This window comes from Panicum virgatum, chromosome 8N (assembly GCF_016808335.1).
Source record: "Panicum virgatum strain AP13 chromosome 8N, P.virgatum_v5, whole genome shotgun sequence".
Lineage (NCBI taxonomy): Eukaryota > Viridiplantae > Streptophyta > Magnoliopsida > Poales > Poaceae > Panicum > Panicum virgatum.
Genome location: NC_053152.1, coordinates 24,145,160 through 24,169,743, shown reverse-complemented (window position 1 = coordinate 24,169,743; position 24,584 = coordinate 24,145,160). Strand labels below are relative to the sequence as shown.

Here is a 24,584-nt window from a genome sequence, read left to right as displayed (position 1 = left end):
GTTTTGGAATCCTTGAGAGTAGCTCTATGCAGTAGAGTCATAATATGTTTGGCATTAGTTGAAACTTTTTGCTGTAAAAGTAGATTTAAGTTACTAGGTGCATAAAGGCTAGTTGTTTTATCTTTTTCTTAACTGATGATTGAAACCATGTCTTGCTGTGAAATTTTTATGTTGATTTGTTCATGTGACACTAGTGTTGCTATAAACATTTCGTGGTCAGCTCTCATGTGTAGCTATTTCTTTGATTTAATCCTTGTTTAGTAGACTTTAATTATGATAAATAGTTTATATTGATTATAAATCATGAAAATATTTCTTAGTGTTCTTTTTGAATAGTTTAGCTTGTCCATGAAGTTTGAGCCCCAGTTCATGATTAAACAGGAGCTAAAAATGAATCTTGTTAAGCTGATGACTGTTTTGTTTATTTTTTTCTAATTCATTATATGAATAATAAATCCTGAAAAATTTACAATAGCTAACTCATCCCTGTGTAGATCTACTGTTAAATTTTGAGCTTCTGTTTTGCTATGGTTTAACCTGTATAATTCAATCTTGTTCTAGGTATTGTCTGAATGAATGAATTGTTCTGAATAAGTGGCTACATGTTTTGGCATGAAATTTATTGGATAGCTTACTCTGTTTACATTCTGTTTAGTGTAATTTTTTCTAAATTTATTACTGTTTGTTCTCTGAGTTTTTGATTTGTTAACAAACCATGATTTAATTTCTATAGGAAACTACTCCCACTTGTTTAGGAAGTTAGTATAGCTTTCTTGTGCTGTTGATCATGATGCCTTGTGTATTTAGAAAGTGTTAGTTAACTACTATATAAACGATTGCCCATTGTGTATTAATTTTGTTTGCTTAGCTTCACCACATCGTGAGTGTGTTGATAATACTGTTCTTGCATTACATATAGATACGACTGCCTTATCGGACGGGACGTACGAGCTGATCCCGGATTCTGAAGGAGGTGATCTCGAAGCTCAAGTGAACACTGCTGTACTAACTGAAGCCTCGGACCAAAGTTCGGAAGAGCCCAGGGCTGAAATAGTTAGTGACTACCGAGAAGGCAAGCCCCGGACATAACCTATATTTCAAATTATTACCATTTACTGTTATTACTTACTTGTGCATTTACAGTTCTTAGGATTTAAATTGAAACCCTAGATGCATGATCCTAGGAACCCATGTACTGAACACTAGACCTGAGTTCGAATAATGGCTAAGCTTATAGGACCGGTAAAAGTCGAGTGATTGTCTGTCACTCACGAGCTCTATAGGAATTGTTTGTTTACTTTCTGTTATCAATATAAGGACGACGGACGGGGTTGTGTTCGATATTATGACCTTGTGTGAGACCCCGTCTGTGTTGATGAACTTGCTAAGGTCGTGGTGTGTGGTAGCGGTGGTTAAGTTTTTGAAAGTACTAGCCACATGCCGTAAATATTGTACGCGGTAAGCCTAGTAGCCGATTGGACCGGGGAGTGGATATACCTCTCACTCTCTCTTAGGGATAGGTTTTATTTTTATGTTGCGCAACACTACGGCTAGGAGGGACAAGGTTGGACCTTGGAGCCCTGTAGCCGGGGAGAGTGACTCTGTCCACAAGCCGGAAAGAAAGGTAAATGGTTGTTTGGGAACGACCCGACGGTGTTCCAAACGTGTGTGTTAGGTCTGCCTGGCCAGGTTAACAAATTCGATTCGAATCGTCTGCTTCTCACAGTTTGGGACTGCTTGATCCCTTTGCCACACAGAGTAATAAGAGCAACATTATTGTGATCAATCTTGATGTTTGCTTAGAGTTTTACCATGATTGGATAGTAGTTGCTTACATAGAATGGTTAATCAACTAGAATCTTGGAAGCTAAAACTTGAAAGTAAGGACCTACTCTTTATTGCTTTTCAGCAAAAGGAAAACTAGAGCCTTTCAGAACCTTGCATAGTCTAGCTAAAGTGGGCTACGTATACCCGTTGACGATTAAGTCTTGCTAAGTATTAGAATACTCAGCCTTGCTGTTGAAACCCTTTTTCAGGTATGAGTTTTGAGGATCAGATCGCTAGCTTGACCTATCCCTGCTCTTTGCCTCCTGGCTGGTCCGTAGAGTGGGATACGTCTTCGGCCGGCAATGACCCTGATGAGTGATACCATGCTTGGGCTAGCCTGGTATTCTTTTGCGACGTGTTGTAGCTGTCGTGTGTTATCTTCCGCTGTTTAAACTCTGAAGCTTTACCCTTATGTTTTGTATAACTGGTTTACTAAGTTTGGTTTTGTAATAATGTCTTAAACTGGCTGTAACCACTACTTGGCCTGTGATGTAAAATTGTGGTTGTAATATCTCTGGACTCGCCTTCGTGCGGGGTATGCTTGTTCGATCCAAGAACCGGTGGTTGTATCGGGACATTACCCGACAGACCACGAATTGTTCCGTTTGAAGTGCGTTTGAGCCGGTGTTGCCTTTATGGTGATGGCCTGCGCACTTGAGCCGGGCTAATTCATGTGGTTCTGCCACAAGGCCCTTCTTCCCCGCCGTAACGCCCACTTGCTCGCGCAGCTCCACTACGCAGCACCGCGATCCCGCTCTGCTCTGTGAACTTGCCTCATGTCCGTAGGCCCACCAGTTAGCCCGCCCCGCACTCCTCGACCTTCTAGAAGCGGCACCGAGCCCGGGATCTCGCAGAGCAGCGGCTCGATCCATTTTCCCCGCGTGGCACCGATCCCGGTCGCGATCCTCGTCGGCCTTCCTTCTGGGGCACGCACGCCCAGATCTCGGCCGACCTTCTTTAAACCTCACCCGAGATGCCTGCGCCCTTACACGCCACACCGCCGCAGCCTAGACACAAGAATTCCGTGCGCCGCCGTGCTCCGCCTTGCAGAGCACTCTGCTCCGCCGTGGACTCGCCGGTCCGCCGCACCACAGCCAGCCCGAGCTGCCGCAGAAGCTTCGCCTGTGCACCAGGAACCTCCCTGAGGCCGCCTTCACCGACCCCAGCCCCACACGCGCCGGAATTGATCTCGGATCCGCCGCCGCAGGTGAGACCGGATTCGGGAATTTCGTCGCCGCCGGCGTTCCTCCGGCCGTGCTGACCCTCCGTGCACCTTCGCAGTGCATCCCCGCACCCGCTCGTGTGACCCAGAAGCCTGGAGGAGCTCTGCAGCGACCTCCTCCCCAAGCACCGCCCGTGCACAGCCACCGGACTGTGATGCCGACGTCTCTGCACGCCGACACGGCTCAAGTTCGAGCCTAGGTGAGCTCCAGGCCGACCCTCCCTACCTTTTGCTCTAGGTATCTAGGCCCGTAGCCCGCGCCCGAGGCCTGAACGCCACACGTCGGTGCTCCCTCGCCGCCCGCACCTCAGTCTTACCGTGGTGAGGTCACTGCAGTGCGGCATAACCCCACACCGGCCTTGCATAGTCACGCCTTGGTCATGTGCACGCTCCCCGACCCAAGTTTGAGCCCAGCAGAGTGCAACCACGCGCGCGCCGGCGAGCACCGCCGCCCAAAGCCACCACCGCAGTCACACCCGATGCTCTGAGCCTCGCCGTGCCCCACTCTTGGCCCAGGTGGTTCACGCGTGTCATGCTGATCATGCCCGACCCAAGCCCGGGTCGATTTGACCCCCGGAGGGCCGAGTTCGGACATCTCCGGTGAGCCTCCGCCGCGGGAGCGTGGTCTCCGGCGACTCATGCTGCCGCCCCGCGTGCCCAACCGACCGTGGTCGTCGAATCGCAGATCAACGGCCCAGAACAGATCCAGCCCGAGTCAACCAAGGGGATACCAGTCAGCGCCTGGCAACTTTGCTAAAGAGACCCTACCTTTCATTGAAATCAACCCGCAGTCCATGTAGTTTAAAAGTATTTCCAGTTTGGCCCTGTTTTTAGCATTTAGGCCCCTGAGTTTCCTGGTTTTTGAACCCGCAGTCCACCCTGTTTTCTTGCAGTTTAGTCCCTGAACCTTGTTTTGGGCCTAGTTTTCGCGTTCTAGCTCCGTTTTAGGCGTTCTTTATGTCCACGCGATCGTTGTAACGTGTAGAATAGTTCTAGCTTAGTTTTGTTCACTGTTTTTATGTATTGTTGTACTGTTTCTTAGCATTTGCCTTGTTTGCATGTATGTGTATGTTCTGGACCTTGTTTTGGCATTGCGATCGTGAGTAGACGTTGATCCTTCGGAGGAGTACCAGTACCCAGAGCAGCCACCGTCTTCACAGTAGTTTGATCAGCAGGAGAACTTTGAGGAAGGCAAGTATAACATGAACACCACCTATCACTTTTAAATACAATTTCATACTCTATTTTAATACTGTATGCCTATAAGGACTTTCCTAGCCACTTTATATCCTTTATATATATCCCTTGGGTTGTATTTTGGTTAGTTGTGCTAGGTTGCTGCGCTATAACACACTTGGTCCTTTTTAATTAATTTAATTAATGGTATATGCAACTTAATTTTGGGAGTGGCCCTCTATGATCTGTGCTTGAGTGGCTCACATCTCGTTAAAAATTGGTTTTTCTAGAATCATGGTTTAGGGGGCCAGCACGGTGCTTAGTGCTTGGTTGGCCACTCTCCCTAAGGACCGGTTCATAGAGCGACAACCTGGGACAACAGCGCTACCACAAGACTGGAATGGGACGGTCTTGGCTTACTAATTAGGTTTTTTTTGGTTTGGAGTAACTTACCTGCGGGGCAAGGGTAGTAAGCTTCAATGGTCCCTGCTCCTCCGGCTTGGTTTGTGTTACGTGTCTTGTACCCCCATGAGGTGGGCCCCATCGTCGCTGATCCAACTCTTCGCGGTTACGCCTTACCAACGAGATTCTTTGTAACGGCCTCATAGTGTGCTTGCTAGCCATCTCACCTAAGGAAGTGTGATGAACAACTAGCGTAGCTCACGACTTGTGGGTAAAGATGTGCAACCTCTGTAGAGTGTAAAACTAGTATACTAGCCGTGCTCAAGGTTATGAGCGGCCCAGATCCTCCTTTTGTTTAGTGGGGTTATTCTCCTTTGATTAGGGGGGTTCCCTGGGTGGTTTGGTTTGGTTTGGTTTGGTTCTCAGTAGTATCATAATTAATTCTGATTAATTACTATGTAACTGGGGTATGGTAATTCATCAACTTGTAGTAAATAGCTTTAATAAAATTTTGCCAAGATTAAAAGCTAATGCAGTTGAGTCAGCCAACCTTAGAGCCTCATAGTTTGTGTTATACTTGTTGAGTACTAGTTGTGTACTCACACTTGCCTACTCCACTCTCTTCCTCTTGTTCTCTTTGGGGACACCCTACTGCTGCTTAGTTCCCGGCGACGCGGAGGAGTTCACCCGGAGCTACTAGGAGTACGAGGACTTCTAGGCGTTCGTCTCCCAGTCGACGTCCCTGTGGCGCCCAGTTTCCGAGTTTCGTATTTGTTTTACGCTTCCGCATACTCTGTATCAGACATTTTGTCATTAATGTAATAAATAACTTTCGTACTCGCTTTATTATATCTTTTTACGTGATATGTGCTGTGATATACTATTCATTATGTTGTATATACGTGTGACTTGATCCTGGCACGTATATGATTGCTCGGTTTATGTCCTTTTGTAAACCGGGTGTTACAGAGTTTCTGTAACGTCCCGCCTCCCCGAGGCCAGGCCCGCTTACATCTGGCAGCTCTCTAGGACATAGACTGCCCTCACAGACCAACACATGTTTTTTCTGCACATTTTGTCCTCACTCATGCGCACCCAGAAATCACTTCCCGGTCGGTCACCCATCCCCAAATTACTCCGGGCCAAACACGCTTAACCTCGGAGTTCTTTGGAGACCAGCTTTCGGAAAAGAAGTTGCAACTTGTTAACATGAGTATTCTATCAATCCTATTAAGCCCTGGACCGGGATGTCACTGGCACGCAAGATAGAGTAAATGCGGAAACGTAATACGGTAAGTAAAGAGATAAGGGAGAGAATATGCAAACTCCCGTGAAGACACCAAGACACACGATTTAACGTGGTTCGGTTAGGACACCAAGTCCCTCCCTACGTCCACTGCCACTTGTCCACCAAGAACAAGTGTGATGCCGAGTCTCTTGGCTTGATCACCATCTTGTGTTCGCCACCAAGGCTTCCGGCAAGCAAAGGCTAAGTGACGCCAAGTCACCAAGACGAGGCCACCGCCACCGTCTCTCTCGAAGCGCCACCAACGGCACCGTCTTCACTATCGAAGCTTCTCACCAAGAGGGGTCTCCTTCCCCGCACAAAGTGTCATTGCCTCTCCACACCAAGTTGGAGGGTCACACGACGAGTACATGGTTGCTTGCCACAGCAAGACTTTGCTCAAGGTTGATCTCGCAAGATCAAGTCCTCCCAAGCACTAAGCTTCTCAAGCTCACACTTGTACTAAGCTATTCTAAGCTTGAATGTGGCACTAATCAATATGGTGGATGGAGTTGATGTTGATCTTCAATAGAACTTCCAGAGTCTCCAACCTCTCCAAATGACCCAGCCTTAGGGGTATATATAGCCACATACCCCAAAAAGAGCCGTTGGAGGAAAGCTGACAGAAAAAGTACGTAACGCTGGTTAAACCGACGCTCCTCCAATAGCCATCAACCGGTGAATGTAAACTGCCCACTGAAAAACTATCTGTTACTTGTACGGGCAATCACCCGACGTATTGTTGGTTTAACCGGTGAATGTAACTGTCCCCTGATTCCCGAAAAACCAACTCTCTGGACAATTACACCGACGTTCACTTTTCCTTCATCACCGGTTCAACCGGTGTCCCTCTGTGTCTGACTTCACTTTAGTCATTGCACCGACGTATGTCTTTTCTTTATCGTCGGTTTAACCGATGCAAAACCCTAGCCTCAGCTTCTGGGTCCATTGCACCAGTGAGTGCAATTTGCTCATCATCGATTTAACCGGTGATAGCAAATTGTCTCTGTCTTGTTTGTTTTGACTTGATTTCTTCACGGTCTCTTCAATTCTTATCCTTCGGGCCTAGCTTCGCCTTCCTTCTATTTGTCATCACTTGAACCTAAAAGCCTGAGGATATCATCTAAACAATCGCATTAGTCCAAGTGTTGTGTTGTCTATATCAATCACCAAAACATTATATTGAAAAGTGGCATAAGAGGCCATTTTCCCTACAATAGCCTCTGACCCATAAGTTAGGAAGAAAGGAGACTGTCCAGTTGCTTTGCTAGGTTGCGTTCGCAGCCCCTAGACCACATTGGGTAGTTCTTGAATCCACTTGCCACCTTTCTTGGTGGTAGCGTCGTAGAGTCTTTTCTTTAAGCCGTCGAGTACTAAGCCATTGATGTGCTCTACTTGTCCATTTGCTCGAGGGTGAGCTACCGAAGCATATTTGACCTCGATGCAGGAGTTGTCGCAGAAATCCCAAAAAGATTGTGACGTGAAGTTAGAGCTGAGATCCATAATGATGGTCTGAGGAAATCCGAACCGGTGAATGATGTCAGATATGAAGTCCACTGCTCTATTAGATGAGATCTTGACGATAGGCTTGTACTCGATCCACTTGGTAAACTTGTCTACTGCTACTAGCACATGATTGAATCCTCCTGGAGCTACGATTAGTGGTCCGATCATGTCCAGACTCCAACAGGTGAACGTCTATGATGGAGGGATTGTTATCAAGTTGTGTGCTGGGACGTGAGTCTTTTTGCCGAAGAATTGGCAGCCAGGGCACCGTCTGACAAGGTCTTCTGCGTCTGAAATAGCTATTGGCCAGAAGAAGCCTGACCTGTAAGCCTTGCTGACTAGTGTCCTTGACGCAGCGTGGTTGCCGCAAACTCCTTTGTGTATTTCTCTGAGGATTTCTTTGCCTTCTTCAAGGGTAACGCACTTAATGAGGATGCCAGAAGCAGAGCGCTTGTATAGGTTGTCACCGACAATGACGAAACCTTTGCTACGTCTGATGATGCGGGCAGCTTTAGCATTTTTAGGATCGACATGCGGTGGAAGCTTGAACTCCTTGATGAAGTCGATAAACTGGATCCGTCATTCTTCTTCAATCATCATTACTTCTCTGACAGTGGCCAGGGCCTCCGTGTCAGCGATTTGTTGGCTTTGCACCTTGACTGATGGGTGATGAAGTTCATGAATGAAGACTCCAGGTGGGACAGCTGCTCGAGTAGATCCGAGTTTGGAAAGGACATCGGCTCCCACGTTGTTGTCACGGTCTACGTGGTGGATTTCCAATCCTCAGAACTTGTTTTCGAGCTTTCTGATTTCTTCCACGTATGCGTCCATTGTATCCTTGTTGATGTCCCACTCTTTATTGACTTGCTGGACGACGAGTAGAGAATCGCCGTAGACAAGCAGTCGCTTGATGCCGTGAGAAACTGCTAATCGAAGGCCGTGTAGCAGTGCCTCATATTTAGCTTCATTGTTGGAGACCTTGAACAAGATTTGGAACACATACTTCAATTGTTCTCCCTTGGGGGAGATGAACAGAACTCCCGCGCCACCTCCATCGAGCTTGAGTGAGCCATCAAAGTACATTACCCAATGCTCTGGAATGTTATGAGGTGCTGGGATTTGATTTTCCCGCCATTCAGCTAAGAACTCGACTAGTGCCTATGACTTGATTGCTATTTTTGGCTTGAAGTTGATTTCCAAAGCTCCCAGTTCAACTGCCCACTTTGAAATTCGTCCAGTGGCATCCCAATTGTGGAGTATATCCCCCAATGGGAAGTCAGTTATTACTGAGATCTTGTACTCATTGAAGTAATGTCGAAGCTTCCTGGAGGTGATTAGAATTCCATACAAAAGTTTCTAAATTTGATGGATATCTAATCTTTGATTCAGAGAGTACTTCACTGATGAAGTAGACTGGTCTCTGAACGGAGTTGGTGTGGCCTTCCTCTGGGCGTTCGACTACTATCACCGTACTAACTATATGAGTGGTCGCAATGATGTAGAGGAGTAGTTTCTCGCTAGGTAGTGGAGCTGTTAGAGTCGGCAGTGACTAGAGATGATGCTTGAGGTTCTCGAGTGCTTCCGCGGCTTCTATAGTCCACTCGAATTTTTCTTGTCATTTCAGGAGCTTGAAGAAGGGTAAGCCCCATCCACCAAGCCTGGACAAGAATCGATTCAGGGCTACCATGCAGCCTATAAGCTTCTGGACATCCTTGATAGTAGCTGGGGCGTCCATGGCCATGATGGCGTTGATCTTCTGTGGATTGGCCTCGATTCCTCGGTTGCTGACAATGAATCCAAGTAGTTTTCCAGAGGGTACGCCAAAGACACACTTGGTAGGGTTGAGTTTCCAGCAAAATTTTCGGAGGCTGTTGAAGATCTCTTCCAGGTCAGTAATGAATTGATTCTGGGTCTTGGTCTTGACGACAACGTCGTCTACATAGGCTTCAACATTGCGATGTAACTGGTCAGCAAAGCACAGCTGTATCACACACTGGTAAGTAGCACCAGTGTTCTTCAACCCGAAAGACATGGTCTTGTAGGCGTATGCCCCGTAAGGAGTGATGAAGGCCGTCTTGATTTGGTCTTCTTCTTTCAAGGCGATCTGATGATACCCTGAGTAGCAGTCGAGGAAGGATAACAGGACACACCCTGCTGTGGAGTCGATTACTTCATCAATATGTGGCAACCCGAAAGGATCCTTTGGGCAATGTTTGTTTACATCAGTGTAGTCGACGCACATCCTCCACTCGTTGTTGTTCTTCTTCTGGATGAGCACAGGGTTGGCCAACCACTCGGGATGGTAGACTTCCTTGATAAACCCTACTACGAGTAGTTTCGCTAGCTCTTTCTTTATGGCTTCTCGCTTGTCCGGTGAGAAACGCCGCAACCATTGCTTTTTGGGAGTGGCTTTAGGGTCGACTTTGAGGGCGTGCTCGATCAACTCCACGCGAATACGTCTCGGTTGGCCCTAAGGAAGTTGACGAGCTCGATTTCCTATTTGTCGCCCAGACCTGCTCCGATGATAGTAGTTTTGGAGTCGTCTCCTTCTTGTAGCTGGATAGTTTTGGTGCCTACGTCACCAGTTGGCTTGACCGACGGCTGGCTTGGCTTCTTGGAGGGCATTGACTCTTTGAGCGAGAGTTCCTTAGCGGTAGCAAGTATTTCGCTGACAGAGCTAGGAACCCAGATTGTGGCAGCATGATCCATTGCTTCCCTGTCACACTCGAAGGACTTGAGGAGGTCTCCACGTAAGAAAAGTACTCCTGTGTTGCTTGGCATCTTAAGGAGCAAGTACACATAATGTGGTACTGCCATGAACATGGCTAGCGCTGGTCTTCCCAGGATAGCATGGTAGGAAGATTTGAAGTCAGCTACTTTGAATTTGATGTATTCTGTCCGGAAGTTCTGTTCTGTACCGAATGTGACTGGAAGAGCAACCGAGCCAATTGGTATAGAGGAATTTCCGAGGACGATGCCGTAGAATGGAGCCTTGCTTGGAGTGAGTAGACTCATATAGTTGAGGCCCATCTTTTCTAATGTGCTTGAGAACATCAAGTTGAGCCCACTTCCGTCGTCGATGAGTACTCGAGTGAGCTTAGAGCCTTGGACGACTGGGTAGAGTACTAGCGGGAACTTTCCAGGTTCAGATAAGCTGGTCGATTGATCTTCCCTGGAGAAGGTAATGGGGACCTCGCTGTATTTCAGTGGCCTCTGAATTGCTGGCTCGACTGAAAGGATCTCTCTAATTAGGAGCTTCTGGGCTCGCTTGGAGAAGCTGGGATCTCCAAATATGACGTTGACGACATTTTGTTGCTGTTGGAAACCATCTGGGTCTTTCTTGTCGTCTTCGTCATCTTTGTCCTGTTCTTTCTTAGGAGCGACCGCAGGTGCTGACTGGAAGGATTTGCACAGGATCGTGCACTCCCACATCGAGTGGTTGCTCTTGGGGTGGATTGGACATCTCTTGTTGTGAAGAATCTTGTCGAACTGGTCCTACGGCTTGTCGCCCTTTTTACCACGCGGGGTGCGATCCATAGTTCCGACAGTGTCGTCAGGCTTGCATTTACGCACAGGATCCCGCTGGTTATTGGGCCATCCACGATCGTTGTGGCGCTTTCCATTGTTGTCATTGTTACGGCGTGGGAAGCGACTGCGCTCTTGCTCTTCTTCGTCTGCCCAGCGCTGCATCATGTCTCGTAGCTCCACTACCGTTTTGGGGCGATTACGCCTGAAGTCACGGTATAGAGACTGGACGGTGATGCCGCCCTGGAAGTAGTCGATGATGTCGTCGTCGGCGACGTTGGGGATGGTGGCTCTTGTATCGAAGAAGCGCTTGATGTAGGATCTGATCGACTCACCTTGCTCCTGCTTACACATGGACAGGGCGTGTCGAGTAGCTACTCGGTGTAGCGGCCCTTGAAAGTTGTCAATGAAGGACTTCTTGAGGTCATCCCACGAGTGTATGGACTCGCATGCCAAACTTTCGAGCCACGTGAGGGGTGCGAGCTCCAGGGCCATCGGGAAGTAGAGGACCTTGGTGTTGGTGTCTCCCCCTGCAACACTAACAGCGGTCGAGTATAAACGTAACCATTGGGCAGGGTCTTGCTTACCATTGAACTTTTGGATGTTCGTGTGTTTGAAATCCTTCGGGTACTCGGCGTTGTCGAAGACTCTGCTGAGGGCTTGGAAGCGGTCAGAGTTGTCTGCAAGCTGCGATTTGCGTCTTGCGTTGATGATTTCCCGTGCGTCTACTATGGAATTGGCTACTTCCTCCCTGTTGTGCCCGCGGTTGTTGTTGTTGCGATTTGGCTGAGGCCCAGGAGCTTGGTTTGCCGGTGGTTGGCCACCCCTGGGTCGATGGTTACTTGCAACTTCCTGATCCTCCTAGTTTCTTTGATTTTGCTGCTCCAACTGTTGTTGGCGATGATGGCCTCCAGGAGTGCGACTTGCTTGAGGTATGACTGTTGCAGTGGCCCTCGACAGGGTGCCATGGAGTGAGGACAACGGGTTTTGTCTCTCAAGTTGTTCAACAACGTTCTTGGCAAGGTGGGCATACTAATGGGTTTCTATCTCATAGACCCATTAGTAACCCTAATCCCTCTTGGATCAATATCCTCTTGGGCCTTTAAACTGTATTGTGATGATGGGCTCTTGGGCATATCACCAACAATCTCCCACTTGCACTAGAGACAATCATACAGGCAAGCTTTCCAACATTCCAAACCCCTTAAGTGTGTGACCCGTTAGGTTCATGTGTAGGTGGTCGTGATCGGAAATTATTTCTGAATCTCAAGTCAATAGCGGCACCTAGCAGGGCATAGTGACTCAAAAAATACACATAAAGATCATATCGGCCGAACCTTAGATATACTCATACACCAATCCCTTTGCCACACGATACCAGTCAAGCTCAAAGCGAGATGCGTGCCACCTTTGTGATAGCTCGACCATTCTCTCGATCTAATAGTGGATTCTATTCATAACTAACCTTTAGTCATCATGATTAACTCTTTAATCACTTTGGCATGGCCATGCACTTTCAAATCCAACTATCTCGAGGGGCCCAGAGATATCTCTCCCGTTATCTAGGAGGGGCAAATTCCATCTTGATCCGCTCACATCCCATTCAATGTTTCATGACACACCTATAAGCTATTTTTGTAACTACCGAGTAACGGAGTAGCGTTTAGCAGCCCCAAGATGCACCACTACACACAGTGAGAAACAATGGCGATCTCAGGTCTAAGGATCCAGTAGGTATAACACTCAAGAACAACTGATGGCACATACAAAATAACAATCCCAACATTGTCTTGGAGTGGGTCAATCCAACACCATGTTCACCAACATGTGTCCACATCATTAATCCGATATCTCCATATCCATGATCCGTGAAACATGATCATCAATTAATGCATGTGCTAGTCTCAACGTCGTTGTTGTCCCACATAACGACATAAACTAGGGATAATTTAGAATCATATCATTGTCAACAAAGAGTTTCACGAACAAGTCACATACTTGATAATCAATGTAAAAAATAATCATCCATGGAACAAATAACAATTATTCATCATTACATAAACATACTCATGACACAAAATTCTCCCACGTACACTAGAATTACTGATGTAAGTATCTAATACCCATAGATCTCATGTGCGCCTCATGCTTTGGTTGTGGGAGAGGCTTCGTCAACGGATCAGCAACGTTTGAATCCGTGTGCACCTTGCAAACCTTCACATCACCTCTCTCAACAAAGTTATGGATGAGGTGATACTTCCGCAGTATATGTCTGGACTTCTTAGTTGTTCTAGGCTCCTTTGCTAGTGCAACGGCACCACTATTATCACAATAGAGGTCCACTGGACTGGACGCACTAGGAACAACACCCAAGTCAGAAACAAACTTTCTGATCCAAACAGCTTCTTTTGTAGCTTCGGAAGCTGCAATATACTCGGCCTCTGTCGTCGAATCAGCCACCGTATCTTGCTTGGAACTCTTCCAGCTCACTGCCCCACCATTAAGGCAGAAAACAAAACCGGATTGCGATTTGGAGTCATCTTTGTCTGTTTGAAAACTAGCATCGGTGTAACCCTTTACAAGGAGCTCATCTTCGCCTCCAAATATTAGGAACATATCCTTAGTTCTTCTAAAGTACTTAAGGATACTCTTTACAATTGTCTAGTGAGCTTCACCGAAATCTGACTGATACCTGCTCGTAACACTTAGAGCAAAGGAAACATCTGGGCGCGTGCAAAGCATAGCATACATGATCGACCCTATGGCTGAAGCATAAGGAATTGTACTCATCCTCTTTTGCTCATCAGGTGTCGTAGCACACTGACTCTTGCTTAGAGTAATGTCATGTGACATTGGCAAGAAACCTTTCTTGGAATCTTGCATATTGAACCGATTCAATATCTTGTCAATGTACGTGTCTTGGCTTAATCCAATTAGCCTTTTTGATCTATCTCTATAGATCCTAATACCCAGAATGTAAGCCGCCTCTCCTAAATCCTTCATCAAAAAACTCTTTTTCAATGAGGTTTTAACGGCTTCAAGCATTGGAATATCATTTCCGATCAGTAATATGTCATCCACATATAGGACCAGAAACACAAGTGCGCTCCCACTAGCATTTTTGTAAACACAAGGCTCATCTTCATTATTGATGAAGCCAAACCCTTTGACCACTTCATTAAAACGAATATTCCAACTCCGAGATGCTTGCTTCAATCCATAGATGGGCCTCTGAAGCTTACATATTTTCCCAGCATTTTTAGGATCGACAAAACCTTCAGGCTGTGTCATATACACATCCTCACTTAGATGTCCATTAAGGAAAGCGGTTTTGACATCCATTTTCCATATCTCATAGTCATAATATGCGGCAATTGCTAGGAGAATCCGAACAGACTTTAGCATTACGACGGGCGAAAAGGTTTCCTCATAGTCAACACCTTGAAATTGTCGGAAACCTTTCGCCACCAATCGTGCCTTATAGATGTGAACATTTCCATCCATGTCTAATTTTTTCTTAAAAATCCACTTACAGTCGACAGGTCTTACACTGTCCATTTTATCGACCAAGTTCCAAACTTGATTATCATGCATGGATTTTAACTCGGATTCCATGGCTTCAAGCCATTTGTCGGAGTCGGGTCCCATCATTGCTTCTTTGTAGGTCAAGGGCTCATCATTTTCCATCAATAATACATGGCGTTCCTCCGTAATAAGGAGGTTGAGCTTGTCAGTAGCGCGACGTGCCCTTATAGACCTTTGTGAGGCTGGTGCCTCAACTACGGGTTGTGCAACATCTCGCACATCCCGTGGATGTTCAGTGGTTGCTGAAACAGTTTCGGGTGTTTCCTGAATTTCTTCAAGTTGCACCTTGCTCCCACTAAATCCTTTTGAGAGAAACTCCTTTTCTAAGAAAACACCATTGCGAGCGACAAACACTTTGCCTTCCGCCTTATTGTAAAAATAATATCCTTTGGTTTGCCTAGGATACCCCACAAAGAAGCATTTGTCTGACTTTGGAGTGAGCTTATCTGACATCAAACGTTTGACATAAGCCTCACATCCCCAAACTTTGAGAAAAGATAATCCGGGACGTTTCCCAGTCCATATCTCATATGGTGTCTTCTCAACAGACTTACTTGGAACCCTATTCAGTGTGAACGCAGCAGTTTCAATAGCATAACCCCAAAATGACAATGGAAGATCAGCTTGGCTCATCATAGACCTAACCATGTCCAACAAGGTTCTGTTCCTCCATTCGGATACCCCATTCCATTGAGGCGTTCCGGGCGGAGTTAGCTGCGGAATAATTCCACATTGCTTCAAATAATCACCAAATTCAAGGCTCAAATATTCTCCTCCACGATCAGATCGCAGAAATTTAATTGTCTTGCCTAATTGATTTTGTACTTCATTCTGAAATTCTTTGAACTTTTCAAACGATTCGGACTTGTGCCTCATTAAGTAGATATAGCCATATCTACTAAAGTCATCAGTGAAAGTAATGAAGTACTGAAAACCACCTCTGGCTATTGAGCTCATTGGTCCACATACATCGGTATGTACAAGTCCCAACAAGTCACTCGCCCTCTCACTATGACCAGTGAAAGACGCTTTGGTCATCTTTCCAAGCAAACAAGACTCACATGTGTCAAATGATTCAAAATCAAATGAGCTTAACAATCCATCTTTATGGAGTTGTTCAATGCGCTTCTCATTTATATGACCTAAGCGACAATGCCAAATAAAAGTGGGATTCAAATCATTTGGTCTAAGCCTCTTAATATTAATGTTACAGACCGATTTATCCTCAAGATCAAGAACATATAATCCATTCACCAATGGACAACGAGCATAAAAAATACCATTGCAAAAAATAGAACAACGTTTGTTCTCTATTACAATCTTAAAATCATCAACTTCTTCCAAACATGAAGAAGAAATAATGTTCTTGCTCAAAGCAGGAATGCAATAACAATTATTTAATTCCAAAACTAATCCGGAGGGTAGAGACAAGTGGTAGGTGCCGACCGCCAACACCGCAACCTTTGCGCCATTGCCGACACGAACGTCCAACTTGCCTCTTGCAAATCTTCTAGTCTCACTTAGACCCTGCAACAATTTGCAAGTGTGAATCATCGATCCAGTATCAAATACCCATGTTGATACCCATGATTCACTGGAAGATAATGCAATATTAATTTCTATAACATTTATACCTGAAGTGGAAGTCTCACTTCCCTTCTTCTTCTTCTTTTCTTCCAAGTACTTATTGCAGTTCCTAGACCAATGTCCCTTTTCATGACAGTGGAAGCATTCATCCTCAGAAGTAGGGCCAGATTTGGCCTTAGGTGCTGGCTTTAGCTTAGAGCCCGAGGACTAACCACTGGAACTCTTTTCCTTGCCTTTACCTTTGGGATTAGGAGGCGTCCAACGCTTCCTCTTTTTGTTCCCCTTCTGAATCATCATCACATGATTGTAATTCTACTTAATGCTCTCCTCTACTGTCTTTAGCATCCCATGCAACTCACTCAATGTTTTATCCAAGCCATTCATCTGAAAGTTCATGATAAAAGGCTCATAGCTCGCCGGGAGCGACTGGAGAATAACATCAGTAGCCAAGTCTTGGTGAAGTTCAGAACCAAGTCTGTCCAAAGTCTCAATGTAACCAATCATTTTGATCACATGAGGACTGACTGGGCTACCTTCTAGCAGCTTGCACGCAAACAAGGACTTTGAGATATTGAACCTCTCAGTCCTGGCTTGGTTCTGAAACATCCCACGCAGCCCCTCTATCATGGTGTGAGCATCCGCATGCTCATACTGCTTTTGCAGATCAGGGGACATGGTGGCGAGCATCAGACAGCTGACATCAAGTGAGTCATTGCAGTGCTTCTCATAAGCTCTGCGATTAGCAGCAGTTCAATTGTCAGGGAGATCATCAGGATATGGCTGCTCAAGAACATACTCCTTTTTCTCTTGTCTGAGAACAATTCTCAGGTTGCGGTACCAATCAATAAAGTTTGTTCCATTCAACTTTTCTTTCTCAAGAACAGAATGCAAATTGAAAGCGGAATTGTTACTGGCAGACATGATCTACAACATTAAAGTAAAGCAAGATTTCAGCACTAAGTTTATGTAAAGACTTTCATTAACTGATTTAACGAAAGACAACCTACTATATCAAAGTCATCTTCCCTCTAATGACATATAGTGGTTCAAGATCCATAATCACTAAAATCCTAGTGAGCTTTAGCATCACGGCTAGAAAAGTAGTGATACAGGTAAGCAACAAATTACTAATCACATCTCTATGCGACTCTTGTTTGTTGGGTGGCATCCAATGCCCCGGCCCCAACCCTATGCCTTAAAGCCCAAAACTGTTTTGATAGCTTTATTGAGTAAACCAATACTATGCTTGTGAATGTCCGACATCCACCCTATACAAAAGTGATAGCTGAGGGTACTCTACTTTGGTAAACCTACCACACAACGATCAAAATTTATAGGTGCAGCTATTGGTAAAAGGCATAAAAAACTCAACCTTTTCTGAGGGAAGCTATTCTATCATGATTAAAGCATCCACCATATGTAAAAAGCATGAAAGAATAATATGACAGGAAAATAAACATCACAGGCATATAATTATATTATATTGCGAATAGTATGGCCTCTTGCATCACAATGGGCTCCATCGCCATGGCTCCATGGTGACCTCCATTGCCATCCGTCCTGTCTTGTGGTGATCATCATCGCCATCATGATTGAAGCCTCCATGAAAAGATACTAAGCTACTACATCTAATAGCTAGTGAAATAATTACATGAGGATTCAAACATCACAAGTCGACACGCAGGTCGTTATACAATAGTGGTGCAACCTCAACCTGGTTGTGTTAACTTGCGACACGCAGGCCGCACAAATCATTACATACATCATCACATGACATTGAGGCCATACCATTCACATCACACCCAGCAAAAACAAGTTAGGCGTACGACGTGTTCTACCAAAGTAGCGCTTAGGAAGCCGCTATAGCGAGAAAGCAACGGCGATCTATGGAATTACACAGATCGCATCTATGGAATCCCTATGAAAATCTCATCAGAGTGATCGCATCACCTCAAATCCGAGCCATTCATAATGCCTCAATTTTCACTAGGTCAATCACATTGACCGTGCAAACTTTGCACTTGAGAGACTGCATCTACACATGACCTCGATCTGTTGGTTCAATCTGCTGACTATGCACACAGTTAGTCCCTGATGGTGATTCCAGCCGGTAGGCACATGTCGTATGCATAACAGAGAAAGAACACGAACTAATCTTTTGTCACATGCCGCGCAATCAACTCGCTCCAGTTTTAACCCCTTATGACCAATTGATCTAATCAAACCGTGCAAAAGTAATAGATCCAATCTACTACAACAACATATCACCTATATGCTAATGATCCAGACCAAAAACTATGCAAGATGGCTCTGGTACCACTGTAGGTAAACGGGTAGGCTACGCTAGCATTACTACCGCATATACCCAAGATGCTTGCGAGTAGAAGATCATAGGTCGTTACCACTAGACGCGTAGCGCAGTGGAAGAAGTCGCGCGTCAATGTAGAGGAAGTAGTCGATCACGTCCCACGAACCGAGCTCCTTGTACTTGATCCCAACAGCCGATCAGCGCAGCAGTCGCAGCAGCGCCTCCACGGAGTCCACACGTACGGGGATGAAACGCCGGGCGTCGGTGTGCTAGCACCGCACGCACGGCAAAGGCGGCGGCCGAGAGAGGGGGGGCGGCAGCTAGGGAGGTGGTGCGGCTCACAGGGTTGTGTCGCCCCTTAGCCCCTCCCTCATATATATAGGGCATACTAATGGGCTTCTATCTTATAGGCCCATTAGTAACCCTAATCCCTCTTGGATCAATATCCTCTTGGGCCTTTAAACCGTATTGTGATGATGGGCTCTTGGGCATATCACCAACACCATCTCCGGGTTTTGAGGCATCTGCATGAGTCGCAGTGTTGCTTCTGTCATCGTGGCGATTGGGGTTCTGAAAACTGGATCCGCGATGTCGTTGAATTCGTTGTTGAGGTTGCGCGGACCCTGCGCTCCTCTTTATGTTGATTTCTTGCCCTGCGAGCTATGCGAGTAGCTTCATCTTCATCTTGTGGAGCGTCTTGGGTCAGATTGTCCGCTGAAATCTGATCCAAGGCTTCATTTGGATCATGCTGACTACCTTGAGGTTGTTGGATGATCACTGGAACCAAACGTTCGGGGGAGAAGCTTTCCAGGTCTGAGTCGTAATCAGCTAGGACAGTTTCTCCGGACCCAGTTTTCCTCTCGGTTACGAGGGGGGTATCGTGTTGAAATGGGAGATCGTCAATGCTGGCAACTTCCCGGAGGTTATCGAGTAGTTCTGCAAGAGTATGACTTTGGCATGACTCGATCTGGATTTTTGCCAACGCATTGGTGATGAAATCCAGGCTGTCTTGAGATTACTCAACTGGATCTGGGTTTACGTCGAAAACGGGTGCCTCCCGGCTAGCGGTGACTGAGTGGTTTTCAACGCAGAGGAGATGATCCAAGCTATTCTCATTGATGGATCTGATCATCTGTTTGTAAGCAGATGATGAATTGCGCAAACCGAAGATGGGTCGAGCAGGAGTCCCAACCCGAGTAGGTTTTGGTTTGAGATTGATCTGAGTCCGAGTGGAACTCGAGTTGTTTTTGAGTTTCGCCTCGATCTCCTTGGCCAGGTCGGGAAACAACATGATGCCGTGATCGTTTGATCCGGCAAGTTTGTTGCAATCTTCCGACGTGGTGATCTTTAGTGTGGGAGAGTTGGTCAGGTGGCTGTTAAAGCCGCCCGAGCCATTGGCGACGTAGACCCACGAGCCGAAGATGAAGGTGTCGCCTTGAGGAGGCGCCATGGTGCTGAAAGCGAAGGTGGCCATCGAGCTCGCCGACGAACTCGCCGAGCCCCTTATCTGGCGTGCCAGCTGTCGGTGTTTACCGTCAAGCCTACTCAGAGATACCCTTAGCAGTAGGGTTTGTAGGTAGGGATCGACGGCTCTGGAATTCGATGGTGTAAGGAACACAAAAATTTAGACAGGTTCGAGCCACGAGTTGCGTAATACCCTACGTCCTGTGTGGTGGTTTATATTTCCTTAGGTGTTGATGTGTTTCGAGGGGGTACCTACCCGCCCGTATATATCCAGAGGGACAGGTTTACATGGAAAGTCCTAGCCGAGTACAGTTGGAGTCCTACTACAACACGATCGGGTAGTTTTCTTTGTACTGCAGCTAGTTTTACGCCTATTCGGGCAATTACAAGATAGGTAAGGTACATTCATGAGCCATCCCTTACTCTAAAACATTCTATGACTATTAGCAGTCCCGCTGTCCCGGGTCTGACAGGGTGGTTGCCAAGTAAGTGCGCCGAGCTCAACTTGAAATCCCTTGTTAGCGAGGGTCTTCTTCATGCTAGATCTGTGGTCCAGTGGCGTCCAGCCCAGGACCACATCCGCCCGTATGAAAATACGGGTGAAATTGTTGCTTTTGCCACTTGTTTTGAACGCGGCTTGGGTCTTCCTTGTTCAAATTTCTTTTCTGGTATTCTGTATTACTTACAGAATCCAATTGCATCATCTTACCCCCAATCCCTTCGTTCATATTTCTATCTTCGTGCATCTATGCGAAGCTTTTCTGGGCATCGAGCTCCATTTTGAACTCTTCCGCTATCTTTTCCATCTCAAGCCCCAAACCGATTCCTAAGAGCAGTACGTAGTTGGGGGTGCGGGTATTCAGCTTCGACAGGGGATGGATAAAATATATATCCCGTATAAGTTGTCAGGCAAAGTAATCGACTGGAAGCATAAGTGGTTTTATATTGGTAACCACGACAAATATGTAGGCACACTACAACAAATGTGGGCTTTTGTGACGAAAGCGTCCTGACGTCGGACATATTCGTGGTTAAGGAACTGCTTTTGTGACTTTCTTTATTGGGAACTATGGTTTAGTGACAATTAGATTGTGTTCGTCGCTAAGACCAATTAGAAATCGTCACAAATGAATGCAACATTAAATTGTAACGAATCTTATTTTGTCATAAAGATTAAGCGATAAGTGTCACAAAATTTACGACAAAATAACAATATTGATTCATCATAAAAATATTTTCAAAGAAAAAGATGTGGATCCCACATATCCATTTTCTATCTTTCTTTCTATTTAGCCAAAATATTGACTAGCGGAAGTGAAACCCCTAGGCTATCTATCATTTGCTTAAAAGAATAGGTAATTATTTTATTTGTACATTAATATTTTTATATGATTAGTAATTACTATCTTTAGTTTTATTTTTTTTAAGAAATTTGGACGGAATTTAGGCATACTATTAGTGACACTTTCTATCGTGTCACCAATATACATCAAATAAAGAGGGTAAATACGGTTAAATCAAAACATGTCGCCTATGCTTGCTGTTCAGGGTTGAACCCCATCCTCATTTCCCTAGGCTATCTATCATTTGCTTAAAAGAATAGGTAATTATTTTATTTGTACATTAATATTTTTATATGATTAGTAATTACTATCTTTAGTTTTATTTTTTTTAAGAAATTTGGACGGAATTTAGGCATACTATTAGTGACACTTTCTATCGTGTCACCAATATACATCAAATAAAGAGGGTAAATACGGTTAAATCAAAACATGTCGCCTATGCTTGCTGTTCAGGGTTGAACCCCATCCTCATTTCTTCTCTCCCAATTTCCAATCCTGGCCTGCTCAAAAAAAAAAAAAAAAAAATCCCAATCCTGGCCGCCAGGGGCTGCCACACCTCTCCTCCCTACACATCTCCTCATCTACGCCGCCAGGGGCCGTCCGCCGTCCGCCCCTCTTCTCCCTCTGCGTCGCCAGGGGCCGATGATCCCCCCTCCCTCTCGGCCGCGTCGCCCGGTGGCCCAGGTGCCCCCCTCGCGCTCTCCCTCTCCTTCCGTCGCCAGCTTGCCGCCTCCGGGCAAGTGCCCCGGATCCTTCGCCACCTCTGCGGGGGTCCTCCTCATCATCCCTTGAAGTCTGGACCGATCGCCGACGCCGTAGGGTCCTCTGTGCCCGGCCTCCCGCCCACTATCAACGGCCTGTGCCTCCATCACCGGCATCCCAGGTCGACCCCCCTCCCCTACCTGCGCCGACGATCTGACCATACCCCGACGCACCGGCGCCCTGCTTCCTCTCGGCGCCGCTGCCGCCCTTGCCCCGACACCTCGGCGCCCCGACGTCGATGCCTGGCCGCCCACGCTCTGCTCCGACGCCCTGTCCGCACCACCAACTGACGCCATGGGCCTGCGGCCCACGCCAGGACAACGGCCTCCACCCCCAACGCTGAGCTGCCACCCGCCGTGCCGCCTAGCCGCCTGGCCGCCGTGTGCCCGCGACGCTGCGCTGAGGACCGAGGCAACAATTCTCTCCGATGCAAAGCGTGCTGAGGTATGAATGCATGCTGTTCGATGAAATGTCTGGGAGGTCTAAGGTCTTCTGCTAGTTGTTTAAGTGAATGAAGTAACCTGTTCCATGTCTGGGTCCAATCCTTGAACTGTGAACCTAGATTTGTTCCAAAAGGCACTACTGATTTTAAGTCATCCTTTTTGCATTGTAAGTGTAGTAATGCGTCTGTAACCCTGTAGAAATTCATGCATATTAACTGTACATTTTCTTGAAAGAGTTACTTGCCAGACTAAATATCGATTTGTGACATGTTTAGGGTAAAGATTCAAATACCGGATGAAATAGCACACACAAGAATATGTGAGGCCTCAGTTGAGATATTACTAAATGTTCATAGTTGTATGTTATGATTTTGACTGCATTACAACATAGGAGTCGTTCTGGTTGAGAACTTGCTAAATTTTCAGTGTTAATTGGAATGTACACTGGCTTGTTTGATTCCTTTTTGATATAATCATATGGTTTTGTTTCCTTAAAAGGTTGAAAGATAGAAATAGCTAGTGCTGCTTCATAGATTACATGATACATGCTCTTTATGGATCATCAGTTATTTTCCTTATTACCAAATTGCCGACCAAATTCATGATCTCAAATTCTCAATTTGACATTTGGGTGAAGGGGGAAAAGGAGTATTGTACTAGTAACCTTTTGGAAATAATTTGATACCAAATGTAAGATTTGACTGTATGATGTTGACTGCTGAATTATACTAAGATCATGGAGATAACAAGCTCGAGTGTACTTCATTTCACACATTCTCTGCACCTTTTATGTTGCAGCATACTCAACTAATTGGTTATAATTTTATTTACAGTGCTGCTGCTGCTAGCTAGCTACTGAATTGTGCAAAGCACTGTATACTATGTGATGTAGGGAAAAGACTGCATAGGGAAAAGTACCTTACTGAAATCTTAAAGGTGAATGACTATTATATCCTGGTATTTCATTATTTAGCTTGTTATAGCTTTAATGTTACAAAACTGCGTATTGTGTGGATTAGGAGAAGTACATATGTAATATGTTCAATTGTTCATGCAAATTGTCTTATCTATTTTAATTTAACTTCAGGGCAGTAAATCGATAGCTGTGGGCACCTTGCAGCAAGGGCGCTTTCCTCATTACTTGATCAGGTAAAAAGACACGATATAATTGAATACTTGTAGTTCTTAAGGTTTAGTCTTAGTTTACGTTTAGCAACTTATTGTAGGGATTCTTAAATTCCAGCTTCAGATGTTCATGAGTGGGAGGATATTGCCCGTGGGAGCATTCTACAATTAAAAATATTCATTAGTGTTTAACTCTAGATAATTGGATTGATAATGGGATATATTGAGCTGTTCAACTGGATGAGGCCTTAGATATTTGTTAAGTCTATTTTGAATCTAGCACAACTTGACCTATATTTTTTTTGAATGTGCTGGTTGAATTCAGTTACTCGATTTGTCAATAGTAGTATAATGTGCCTAGAAAAAGTTGTCTTGCAATACCTTTAGTTTTATTCTCTTGGTTTTGACCCATGTGATTCACTATCATGCAAAGTCTATGTTAATGTTTGGAATTAGTTGCTCACTTTATGTTGTTGTTTGTGGCTGCAGATTACTACTTTCAAAATAAAGTAGCCCATGGAGGATTCCCAATGAAGTGAAAAAGCAAGATTTTGGCCCTGTGACTTAATACATTTATGTGCCAGTGTTTCTATGTCTAGCAAACTAGGATATATATTTGTGCTATATGTGATTACTGTTAGTGACAATTTGTGAATATTTTGATTTGGTATTTTAAAATGATATATAATTATTTGTGCTACATGGGTCTTATTGGGCCGCCAAGTAGTTTATGACGAAACAAATCATCATAATGGAGGTGGCACAACATATCTTAGTCATCGCCACATCACATGAGATAAAAATTTTATGACGTTTTCTATCCTACGTGGCACATATACATTTATCCAAGCACATAATTTTATGATGTTTTTTGTATTGATTATGACAAAAAATGGCATCACAAATTAGTGACGATAGAATAATCGTCATAAGATTTATGACGAAAAAATATGTTTTCGTCGTAGAAGACCTTTTATAACTTGGTATAGATGACGAATCGATTTTCGTCATGCAAGCTTCACAG

General features: G+C 45.4%; 1 long non-coding RNA gene across 1 annotated transcript; it reads left to right on the top strand.

The window, feature by feature from the left end:
* Nucleotides 1–21,708: 21,708 nt before the first annotated feature.
* LOC120686101 lies at nucleotides 21,709–24,260 on the top strand. Its single transcript, XR_005679966.1, has 4 exons — nucleotides 21,709–22,436; nucleotides 23,269–23,371; nucleotides 23,523–23,584; nucleotides 24,050–24,260. It is a non-coding gene; the product is annotated as an uncharacterized LOC120686101 (long non-coding RNA).
* Nucleotides 24,261–24,584: the final 324 nt, after the last annotated feature.